The sequence below is a fragment of the Canis aureus genome, chromosome X (assembly GCF_053574225.1).
Source record: "Canis aureus isolate CA01 chromosome X, VMU_Caureus_v.1.0, whole genome shotgun sequence".
NCBI lineage: Eukaryota > Metazoa > Chordata > Mammalia > Carnivora > Canidae > Canis > Canis aureus.
Genome location: NC_135649.1, coordinates 25,654,623 through 25,666,670, shown reverse-complemented (window position 1 = coordinate 25,666,670; position 12,048 = coordinate 25,654,623). Strand labels below are relative to the sequence as shown.

At 40.5% G+C, this 12,048-nt stretch overlaps 2 pseudogenes; one reads left to right on the top strand and one right to left on the bottom strand.

Moving 5' to 3' along the window:
- The first annotated feature begins 291 nt into the window (after window positions 1-291).
- On the top strand, window positions 292-2,472 carry LOC144307735 (ATP-dependent RNA helicase DDX18 pseudogene; annotated as a pseudogene).
- An 8,750-nt stretch (window positions 2,473-11,222) lies between these two features.
- Window positions 11,223-11,293, bottom strand: LOC144309339 (small nucleolar RNA U3; annotated as a pseudogene).
- Between the last annotated feature and the right edge of the window lie 755 nt (window positions 11,294-12,048).

Below are 12,048 nucleotides of genomic sequence, written 5' to 3'. Positions count from 1 at the left end.
GGTTCTATTGCAATTAACAGCTCACCAAGCATTTGAAAAACATTGTTATAATGTACATTTCATGAGTATTGCCAAATGGCAAAACGGAAACAATTTAGTAGTATGTTTGATATCCTCTGTTCAAGGGAAGACAATCCATGGATTGGGGGAGTATAGTGCCTCACAAGCAGTGGAGCAGTCTTCCAAAGTATTTTGGGCCAGAACAAGTTTTATAGAATGTTGGAAGTGGCAATGCAAAAATAGGACCTGAGCCAAGTTGTGGTGCCACAGTAAAGGCGCCTTACTGGCAACATGTCCCATCTACCCATGAAACTCCTGCACAAGAAGATAGAGAAACAGAATATCAAGTTGCACCAGCAAAACTTAAAGCTCCAGAGGGCCTCAGATGAGAGCTTATCAGAAACACAAAATGGAGATGTGTCTGAAGAAACAGTGGGAGGTGGGAAGGCTAAAAAATCTCTAAAATAGTCTGTGAACATGGGCTCGTCAGAAGCCCAGAATGGAGAAGTAGCTAAAGAAACAGTTAAAACTGTACAAGTTTAAAAAAAAAGGGAAGAAAGAAAGAAATCTACCATAATAATCAATGGAGAAGCAGCAACACAGCTTCCCAATTCAGAATCAAAATAAAAAGAAAGAAGAAAAAAAAGAGAAAAATGGTGGATGACACTGGGCCTGATACCAAAAAATCGAAAACTGAAGACAAAGGGGACTCTGAAGAAGGGGCCCAGGCTCCTGAAGAGACAGAAAACATTGCAGAGAAGCCAGATGATGAGGAAGAGGACAGTGAACTGCCCAGAGTATCCCTGGGACTGACAGGAGGTTTTGAGGATACTTTATTTGCTTCTCTTTCTAATCTTGTCAATGAGAACACTCTGAAGGCAATGAAAGAAATGGGTTTTACAAACATGATTGAAATTCAGCATAAAAGTATCAGACCACTGCTGGAAGGCAGGGATCTCCTAGCAGCTGCAAAAACAGGCAGTGGAAAAATGCTGGCATTTCTCATCCCTGTAGTCCAACTCATTGGCATGTTAAAGTTCATGCCTAGGAATGGAACAGGACTTCTTATTCTCTCATCTACTAGGGAACTGGCCATGCAGACTTTTGGTGTTCTTAAAGAGCTAATGATACACTATGTTCGCACATACAGGTTAATAATGGATGGCAGCAACAGATCTGCTGAAGCACAGAAACTTGGTAATGGGATCAACATCATTGTGGCCACCCCAAGCCATCTCCTGGACCACATGCAGAATACCCCAGGGTTTATGTATAAAAATCTACATTATGTGGTTATCGATGAGGCTGATCATGTCTTGGATGTTGGGTTTGAAGACAAATTAAAATAAATTATTAAACTTCTGCCAGCACACAGGCAAACCATGCTCTTTTCTGCCACACAAACTCAAAAAGTTGAGACTTGTCAAGGATTTCTTTGAAAAAGGAACCATTGTATGTTGGTATTGATGACGATAAAGCTAATGCAACAGCGGATGGTCTTGAACAGGGATGTGTTGTTTGTCCCTCAGAAAAGAGGTTCCTTCTGCTCTTTACATCCTTAAGAAGAACCAGAAGAAGAAACTGATGGTCTTCTTTTCATCCTGTAAGTCCGTGAAATACCACTATGAGTTGCTGAACTACATTGATTTGCCTGTCTTGGCCATTCATGGAACGCAGAAGCAGAATAAGCATACAACCACATTCTTCCAGTTCTGCAATGCTGATTGGGGGATATTGTTGTGTACAGACATGGCAGCTAGAGGGCTGGATATTCCTGAAGTCGATTGGATTGTTCAGTATGACTTTCCAAATGATCCCAAGGAATATATTCATCATGTGGGAACAGCCAGAGGCCTAAACAGAAGAGGTCACGCCTTGCTCATCTTGCCCTGAAGAGTTGGGTTTCCTTTGTTACTTGAAGCAATCCAAGGTTCCATTAAGTGAATTTGAGTTTTCCTGGTCCAAGATTTCTGACATTCAGTCTCAGCTTGAAAAATTGATTGAAAAGAACTACTTCCTTCATAAGTCAGCCCAGGAGGCATATAAGTCATACATTTGAGCATATGATTCCCATTCTCTGAAACAGATCTTCAATGTTAATAACTTAAATTTGCCTCAAGTTGTTCTGTTGTTTGGTTTCAAAGTGCCTCCTTTTGTTGATCTGAACATAAACAGCAATGACGGCAAGCTTAAAAAGAGAGGAGGTGGTGGTGGTTTTGGATACCGGAAAGCCAAGAAAGTTGAGGAGTCCAAAATCTTCAAACACATTAGCAGGAAGTCCTCTGACACCAGACAGTTCTCCCACTAAAGATACACCCTCCTTGCGTCTTGAATGGTTTTGTCCCGAAATGGATTTTTTCCCTTTTTCTAACAAAGGGATTGCTGTGGCTTCAGGATTGGGACTGGTGGAACAACAATATTAATTGATGTTGCAAGCACTGGACATGGATATTTCCAGTAAATACCTCTCTTATTTGGGGGTGTAAAACAGAGCTCAGTTTCTCTAGGTAGCTCAAGGGCAAAGCAAGAGGACTTTTGGCTTTTGTTGTAATGAGAGAGTATTTTAAATCTTTTACCTCCAAATTATTGGTCATGGTTTTTTGGGGTCTTTTTTGGGGGGGGTATTTTTTTATTTTTTTAATTTAAATTCAATTAACATAAAGCCTATCATTAGTTTTGGAGGTAGAGTTCAGTGATTCATTAGTCTTGTGTAACATAGTGCTTGTTACATCATGTGCCCTCCTTAATGTCCATCACCCAGTTCAACCTTAGAAGGCAGTGACCTGGTGCACTGAACAGGTGCTGGGGGTGGTGATGCAGAAGATTGTCTCAGGTTTTTTGGTTTTGGTTGATTCGTGGACCTTAACCATAGTTCTTGACCTCCCCTGAAAATGCTACTGTGGCTAGAAAGCACTTTACATTAAAGACGGCACTAGTTTTTACATATGCCAGATTTTAAAGCAATGGACCTTTCCCTTTTTTTAAGAGCAAGAAATGTGGGTTGTCATTGTTATTTGAATAAAAGCATGCTTAGCATTCTAACATTTATTTGGAACAGTGGGAATCAGATTTTTGAGCCTCATTCACACCAATATAGGTTTAATACTCTGCTATTTTCCATTTAATAACTTAGCAAAAACCTTTTTGATACAGAGTGACAACGCAGTTCATTCAACTTTGTTTCAAGTAGTTTGAATTTTGGTGAACCCTTCCAATTCTGCAGAGTACTCAGGAGGCAAAGCATCTTTTTGAGAAAAGTGCCCCTTCTAGGTCCATGAAACAAAAATAGGTTTATGATGAAAATTGGAAAGGAACAGAGTTCAGAAAGAGCAGGAAAGATGGAGGTTTCATCACCTCCAGTTTTTCTTGTAGGAACTCTTGATTTCCAGAGTGTTTGATGATGTGTCTTGTTTTATTTCCAGTGCATTTTATAACTATAAAACGGTTATTACATTTTGACCAATTTGAAACCAAAGTTGCTAGCATCATTTTGCTGTTGTGCCAGTTAATATTCATAGTCTCCCGTTAAAGTGTTAGTACACTGAGAACATCGAATGTGGAGGAAGGAAACAGCCTGACAAAAATAGCATCTCTGTCTGGTCTTTACCACTGTCCCCCTGGCTGGATCTGTCCTGGGGTTCAGGATTTGACTGCTGGACTCCTGGCATTTAGGAATTCTTCAACTAAGACATCCAGGAACTTGTTTCCTTTTTTGCTTCAGAAATATTTATTTCTCAAAAAATACACAAAAACAAAGGGAAGACTGTTCAAAGAGCAGAAGTAAAACTCAATATTTTCGTACATAGCCAGATGGTATTTTGTATATATACTTTTAAATTTTCTATCAGAAGTGAAATCATCCTCTACCCCCTACTTGTAACCAGTTTGTTTCATAACATGTTATTTCCCTGTGTCATTAAATAATTACATCGGTTTTTTTAAGGTATTTTTTTATTATTTTTATTTTTTTTAATTTATTTTTTATTGGTGTTCAATTTACTAGCATACAGAATAACCCCCAGTGCCCATCACCCATTCACTCCCACCCCCCGCCCTCCTCCCCTTCTACCACCCCTAGTTCGTTTCCCAGAGTTAGCAGTCTTTACGTTCTGTCTCCCTTTCTGATATTTCCCACACATTTCTTCTCCCTTCCCTTATATTCCCTTTCACTATTATTTATATTCCCCAAACGAATGAGAACATATAATGTTTGTCCTTCTCCGACTGACTTACTTCACTCAGCATAATACCCTCCAGTTCCATCCACGTTGAAGCAAATGGTGGGTATTTGTCATTTCTAATAGCTGAATAATATTCCATTGTATACATAAACCACATCTTCTTTATCCATTCATCTTTCGTTGGACACCGAGGCTCCTTCCACAGTTTGGCTATCGTGGCCATTGCTGCTATAAACATCGGGGTGCAGGTGTCCCGGCGTTTCATTACATTTGTATCTTTGGGGTAAATCCCCAACAGTGCAATTGCTGGGTCGTAGGGCAGGTATATTTTTAACTGTTTGAGGAACCTCCACACAGTTTTCCAGAGTGGCTGCACCAGTTCAGATTCCCACCAACAGTGTATGAGGGTTCCCTTTTCTCCGCATCCTCTCCAACATTTGTTGTTTCCTGCCTTGTTAATTTTCCCCATTCTCACTGGTGTGAGGTGGTATCTCATTGTGGTTTTGATTTGTATTTCCCTGATGGCAAGTGATGCAGAGCATTTTCTCATATGCATGTTGGCCATGTCTATGTCTTCCTCTGTGAGATTTCTGTTCATGTCTTTTGCCCATTTCATGATTGGATTGTTTGTTTCTTTGGTGTTGAGTTTAATAAGTTCTTTATAGATCTTGGAAACTAGCCCTTTATCTGATAGGTCATTTGCAAATATCTTCTCCCATTCTGTAGGTTGTCTTTTAGTTTTGTTGACTGTATCCTTTGCTGTGCAAAAGCTTCTAATCTTGATGAAGTCCCAATAGTTCATTTTTTGCTTTTGTTTCTTTTGCCTTCGTGGATGTATCTTGCAAGAAGTTACTATGGCCGAGTTCAAAAAGGGTGTTGCCTGTGTTCTTCTCTAGGATTTTGATGGAATCTTGTCTCACATTTAGATCTTTCATCCATTTTGAGTTTATCTTTGTGTATGGTGAGAGAGAGTGGTCTAGTTTCATTCTTCTGCATGTGGATGTCCAATTTTCCCAGCACCATTTATTGAAGAGACTGTCTTTCTTTCAATGGATAGTCTTTCCTCCTTTATTGAATATTAGTTGCCCATAAAGTTCAGGGTCCACTTCTGGATTCTCTATTCTGTTCCACTGATCTACGTGTCTGTTTTTGTGCCAGTACCACACTGTCTTGATGACCACAGCTTTGTAGTACAACCTGAAATCTGGCATTGTGATGCCCCCAGATATGGTTTTCTTTTTTAAAATTCCCCTGGCTATTCGGGGTCTTTTCTGATTCCACACAAATCTTAAAATAATTTGTTCTAACTCTCTGAAGAAAGTCCATGGTATTTTGATAGGGATTGCATTAAACGTGTATATTGCCCTGGGTAACATTGACATTTTCACAATATTAATTCTGCCAATCCATGAGCATGGAATATTTTTCCATCTCTTTGTGTCTTCCTCAATTTCTTTCAGAAGTGTTCTATAGTTTTGAGGGTATAGATCCTTTACCTCTTTGGTTAGGTTTATTCCTAGGTATCTTATGCTTTTGGGTGCAATTGTAAATGGGATTGACTCCTTAATTTCTCTTTCTTCAGTCTCATTGTTAGTGTATAGAAATGCCACTGACTTCTGGGCATTGATTTTGTATCCTGCCACACTACCGAATTGCTGTATGAGTTCTAGCAATCTTGGGGTGGAGACTTTTGGGTTTTCTACGTAGAGTATCATGTCATCGGCGAAGGGGGAGAGTTTGACTTCTTCTTTGCGAATCTGAATGCCTTTAATGTCTTTTTGTTGTCTGATTGCTGAGGCTAGGACTTCCAGTACTATGTTGAATTGCAGTGGTGAGAGTGGACATCCCTGTCTTGTTCCTGATCTTAGGGGAAAGGCTCCTAGTGCTTCCCCATTGAGAATGATATTTGCTGTGGGCTTTTCCTAGATGGCTTTTAAGATGTCGAGGAATGTTTCCTCTATCCCTACACTCTGAAGAGTTTTGAACAGGAATGGATGCTGTATTTTGTCAAATGCTTTCTCTGCATCCAATGAGAGGATCATATGGTTCTTGGTTTTTCTCTTGCTGATATGATGAATCACATTGATTGTTTTACGGGTGTTGAACCAGTCTTGTGTCCCAGGGATAAATCCTACTTGGTCATGGTGAATAATTTTCTTAATGTACTGTTGCATCCTATTGGCCAGTATCTTGTTGAGAATTTTTGCATCCATGTTAATCAGGAATATAGGTCTGTAATTCTCCTTTTTGGTGGGGTCTTTGTCTGGTTTTGGAATTAAGGTGATGCTGGACTCATAGAAGGAATTTGGAAGTACTCCATCTCTTTCTATCTTTCCAAACAGCTTTAGGAGAATAGGTATGGTTTCTTCTTTAAACGTTTGATAAAATTCCCCTGGGAAGCCATCTGGCCCTGGACTCTTGTGTCTTGGGAGGTTTTTGATGACTGCTTCAATTTCCTCCCTGGTTATTGGCCTGTTCAGGTTTTCTATTTCTTCCTGTTCCAGTTTTGGTAGTTTGTGGCTTTCCAGGAATGCGTCCATTTCTTCTAGATTGCCTAATTTATTGGCGTATAGCTGTTCATAATATCTTTTTAAAATCGTTTGTATTTCCTTGGTGTTGGTAGTGATCTCTCTTTTCTCATTCATGATTTTATTAATTTGAGTCTTCTCTCTCTTTTTTTGAATAAGGCTGGCTAATGGTTTATCTATCTTATTAATTCTTTCAAAGAACCAACTCCTGGTTCTGTTGATCTGTTCCACAGTTCTTCTGGTCTCGATTTCATTGAGTTCTGCTCGAATCTTTATTAACTCCCTTCTTCTCTTGGGTGTAGGATCTATTTGCTGTTTTTTCTCTAGCTCCTTTATGTGTAAGGTTAGCTCTTGTATTTGAGTTCTTTCCAGTTTTTGAATGGATGCTTGTATTGCGATGTATTTCCCCCTTAGGACTGCTTTTGCTGCATCCCAAAGATTTTGAACGGTTGTATCTTCATTCTCATTAGTTTCCATGAATCTTTTTAATTCTTCCTTAATTTCCTGGTTGACCCTTTCATCTTTTAGCAGGATGGTCCTTAACCTCCACGTGTTTGAGGTCCTTCCAAACTTCTTGTTGTGATTTAGTTCTAATTTCAAGGCATTATGGTCTGAGAATATGCAGGGGACAATCCCAATCTTTTGGTATCGGTTCAGACCCGATTTGTGACCCAATATGTGGTCTATTCTGGAGAAAGTTCCATGTGCACTTGAGAAGAATGTGTATTCAGTTGAGTTTGGATGTAAAGTTCTGTAGATATCTGTGAAATCCATCTGGTCCAGTGTATCATTTAAAGCTCTCGTTTCTTTGGAGATGTTGTGCTTAGAAGACCTATCGAGTATAGAAAGAGCTAGATTGAAGTCACCAAGTATAAGTGTATTATTATCTAAGTATTTCTTCACTTTGGTTAATAATTGATTTATATATTTGGCAGCTCCCACATTCGGGGCATATATATTGAGGATTGTTAAGTCCTCTTGTTGAATAGATCCTTTAAGTATGATATAGTGTCCCTCTTCATCTCTCACTACAGTCTTTGGGGTAAATTTTAGTTTATCTGATATAAGGATGGCTACCCCTGCTTTCTTTTGAGGACCATTCGAATGGTAAATGGTTCTCCAACCTTTTATTTTCAGGCTGTAGGTGTCCTTCTGTCTAAAATGAGTCTCTTGTAGACAGCAAATAGATGGGTCCTGCTTTTTTATCCAGTCTGAAACCCTGCGCCTTTTGATGGGGTCATTAAGCCCGTTCACATTCAGAGTTACTACTGAGAGATATGAGTTTAGAGTCATTATGATATCTATTCAGTCCTTGTTTTTGTGGAATGTTCCACTGAACTTCTTCTTAAAAGGGAATTTTAAGAGTCCCCCTTAAAATTTCTTGCAGAGCTGGTTTGGAGGTCACATATTCTTTTAGGTGCTGCCTGTCTTGGAAGCTCTTTATCTTTCCTTCCATTTTGAATGAGAGCCTTGCTGGATAAAGTCTTCTTGGTTGCATGTTCTTATCATTTAGGACCCTGAATATACCCTGCCAGCCCTTTCTAGCCTGCCAGGTCTCTGTGGAGAGGTCTGCTGTTACCCTAATACTCCTCCCCATACAAGTCAGGGATTTCTTGTTTCTTGCTGCTTTAAGGATCTTCTCTTTATCTTTGGAATTTGCAAGCTTCACAATTAAATGTCGAGGTGTTGAACGGTTTTTATTGATTTTAGGGGGGGATCTCTCTATTTCCTGGATCTGAATGCCTGTTTCCCTTCCCAGATTAGGAAAGTTTTCAGCTAAGATTTGTTCAAATACATATTCTGGCCCTCTGGCCCTTTCGGTGCCCTCGGGAACCCCAAATAAACGTAGGTTTTTCTTTCTCAGGCTGTCCTTTATTTCTCTTAATCTATCTTCATGGTCTTTTAATTGTTTGTCTTTTTTTTCCTCAGTTTCCCTCTTTGCTATTAACTTGTCTTCTATGTCACTCACTCGTTCTTCCACCTCGTTAACCCTCGTCGTTAAGACTTCTAGTTTGGATTGCATCTCTTTCAATTGATTTTTAATTTCTGCCTGATTAGCTCTAAATTCTGCAGTCATGAAGTCTCTTGAGTCCTTTATACTTTTTTCTAGAGGCACCAGTAGCTGTATAATAGTGCTTCTGAATTGGCTTTCTGACATTGAATTGTAATCCAGATTTTGTAACTCTGTGGGAGAGAGGACTGTTTCTGATTCTTTCTTTTGAGGTGAGGTTTTCCTTCTAGTCATTTTGCTCAGTGCAGAGTGGCCAAAAGCAAGTTGTATTGGGAAAAGGAGAAAAAGAGAGGAGAGAAAGAAGGAAAGAAAAGAGAAAGAGAAAAAAAAGGGAAGAAAAAAACGAAAAAAAAAGAAGAAAAAGAGAAAGAAAAAGAAAGGAGAAAAAGGGGGTGTGGGGGAAGGAAACAAATCAAAAAGCAAAACAAAACAAAACAAAACAAAACAAAACAAACAAACAAAAAAAGAACCACGGGGAGTATCTTCTGATTCTGTGTACTTTTAAGTCCCTTGGCTTCTCCTGGAAGTTGTCCATCTAGCTGGTGTTCTGGGAGAGGGGCCTATTGTGCTGATTTTCAGGTGTTAGCAGTTGGGGGAGCTGCTGTGCCCCTGCGTGGTGCAGGGCTCAGTGGGGGTTGTTTACCCCGTGAGGCCCCAGGAGCAACAGCCCTAGTGGCGGGGCCAGCCCTGGAAACCTGGATTCAGCTCCCGCAGGAACTCCGGAGCTCTCCGTCTGCAGGGCCTGGAGGCTCCGGGGCGGGGCCGCTGATCTGCTCAGCTCAGGGCAGGAGCGTCCTTGCTGTCCTGGGCCCTCCCGGCCTCTGCCTGTCCCGGGGGGAGGCTGGATCCTGGGCTGTGTCCCGGCGCCCTGTGCTCCGGAGCCTGCGCTGTTGGATTCGCGCTCCCGGGCCGCCGCGCAACCCCCTCCGCGGAGCTGCCGCCCGAGCCCCTCCGAGCTGCTCCTGGAACCGCGCAGCCCCCTCCGCACGGAGCCTCTTCCTCTGCCCGAGCCCCTCCGAGCTGCTCCCGGGGCCCCGCAGCCCCTCCGCGGAGCCGCCGCCCGAGCCCCTCCGAGCTGCTCCCGCCCCGCAGCCCCCTCCGCGGAGCCGCCGCCCGAGCCCCTCCGAGCTGCTCAGGTCCCACCGTGCGCGCTGCAGCCCTTAGGGAGCTCGGCGCACTCTTCCCCGGGGGCGCAGGTGTCTGTTAGTGTCCCCGGGAGCCCGAGGGCATCCCCGCCCTCCTGGGGTCCTGCTCCAACTCCCTGGAGGCCTTTCCGCCCGGGAAGGTCGGTGCAGCTCCTGCGTCTCCGGGACGGGGCTCTCCTGTCCTGGGGACACTCGCCCCGGCCTCAGCCCGGCTCCTCGCGGGGCCCCTCCCCCTTGGAGGCCTTTGTTTCTTTACTTCTTTTTCCCCGTCTTCCTACCTTGATAGATGCGCGAACTCTTCTCACTGTTGCATTCCAGCTGGTCTCTCTTTAAATCTCAGGCCGAATTCATAGATTTTCAGGATAATTTGAAGGTTTTCTAGGTAGTTTGGTGGAGACAGGTGATTTGGAGACCCTACTCTTCCGCCATCTTGCCTACATCGGTTTTATAAAAATAAAAATAGGACCTGATTGGCTAGGACGTCATGTATTTAATTTTAAGGCTAAAAGCAACCTAAACATCCATCGATAGATGAAGGGATAAAGAAGATTTGGTGTGTGTGTGTGTGTGTGTGTGTGTGTGTATAATACACACATATGTAACATATATATACATTTGTATATATAACACATATATAACATATATACATGTGTGTATTATATATATATTACATATATATATAACACTCAACCATAAAAAAGAATGAAATCTTGCCATTTGAAACATGTGTGGACCTAGAAGATATAATGCTAAATGAAATATATCAAAGACAGACAAATGGCATATAATTTCACTCATATCTGGAATTTAAGAAACAAAGAAACAAATAACTATGATAAAAAAGACAGACTCAGATACAGAGAACTGGTGGTTACCAGAGGGAAGATCGGTAGAGGGATGGATTAAACAGATAAAGGGATTAAGAGTCCTTTTGTCTTAATAAGCAATGATAAATGCATAGAATTTGAATCATTATGCTATATATCTGAAACTAATGTAACACTGTATGTTAATTATACTCAAATAAAAATAAATATAATAAAATATATGGGGGAAAAAGGCCTAGCAGGTCTTATTTTCTAGGGTAAGGTAAGCTAGCTAACGCTGAATTGGAGGGTTATTAGAGTATGTTAGGCTTCCTTAATGAGTGTTGTCCCTAAGTGCACTCTAACTTAGGTTTATATTTGTGATGTGGACTGGGCCACTAGGTGGCCTGATATTTTGCGGGGCCTGATATACAAATTAACCCTATCAGTTTTTATTCTGAAGCCTTTATATATGGTCTTAAATGTGAATTTCAACTTCTGAGAAAAATAGAAGAGCAGAAACACTGAGTTGCCATCTTATTGATTCCCAAGAACTATCTATTAAAAATCAATAATAGTACCTAAAACAAACTATAGAAATGATCCCTGAAAGTATAGTCTTAATAGTACCTAAAACAAAACAAAAAAATATACTGTACATTCTTATAGAAATATATTTTATAACCCACCGTTAGTTACAATGCTAACATTTGACTCCAAAAGAATGTTTATTTAGAAGCCACATTCCTGAAATGGAGATAGATTTAGCTTTTACCTTCTCTAACTTTGGACCAAGCCATGCCTCAATACCATACCACATATAACCCAAAAATTGACTGAGAGTCAGAATACATTCACAAAGGAGCCTAATTATTGGTCCTCATTCAATGGTAGCATTTCACTAACAACAAAAACACTTCCTTCATTTCTAGGTTTTCTCCCAAAATGGGAGCAAATCATCCTAAATTTTAAATATTATTTAGGAATCAGATTTAAAACTAGGAAGCTAACATTTTCCATATTCCTGATTTCTAAGGATTAGAAATTAATTATAACTACACAGGAAACACTAGTGTAAATAAAATTCCATAAATGAATGTTCTGAAAAATGCAACAGATTTTGTACTACATATTTGTAAATGGTTTTAGAAAAACTTTTCTATGTGAAAAAAAGTTATTTTTAAACAACAAAAATTCAAATAAGTTTAAAGATCAATTTGGTAAAAAGAAAAATCAACTTGATTTTCCTAGATGTCAGGAATTGTACAGTAACCTCTTTAGCAAATAGGATCAGAAAAAAAAGAAGTTATTAACAAATAATGCATTGTTTCAGACAAGATTGTACTCCTAAGAGGAACAAAAGGGTCCTATCAAGCA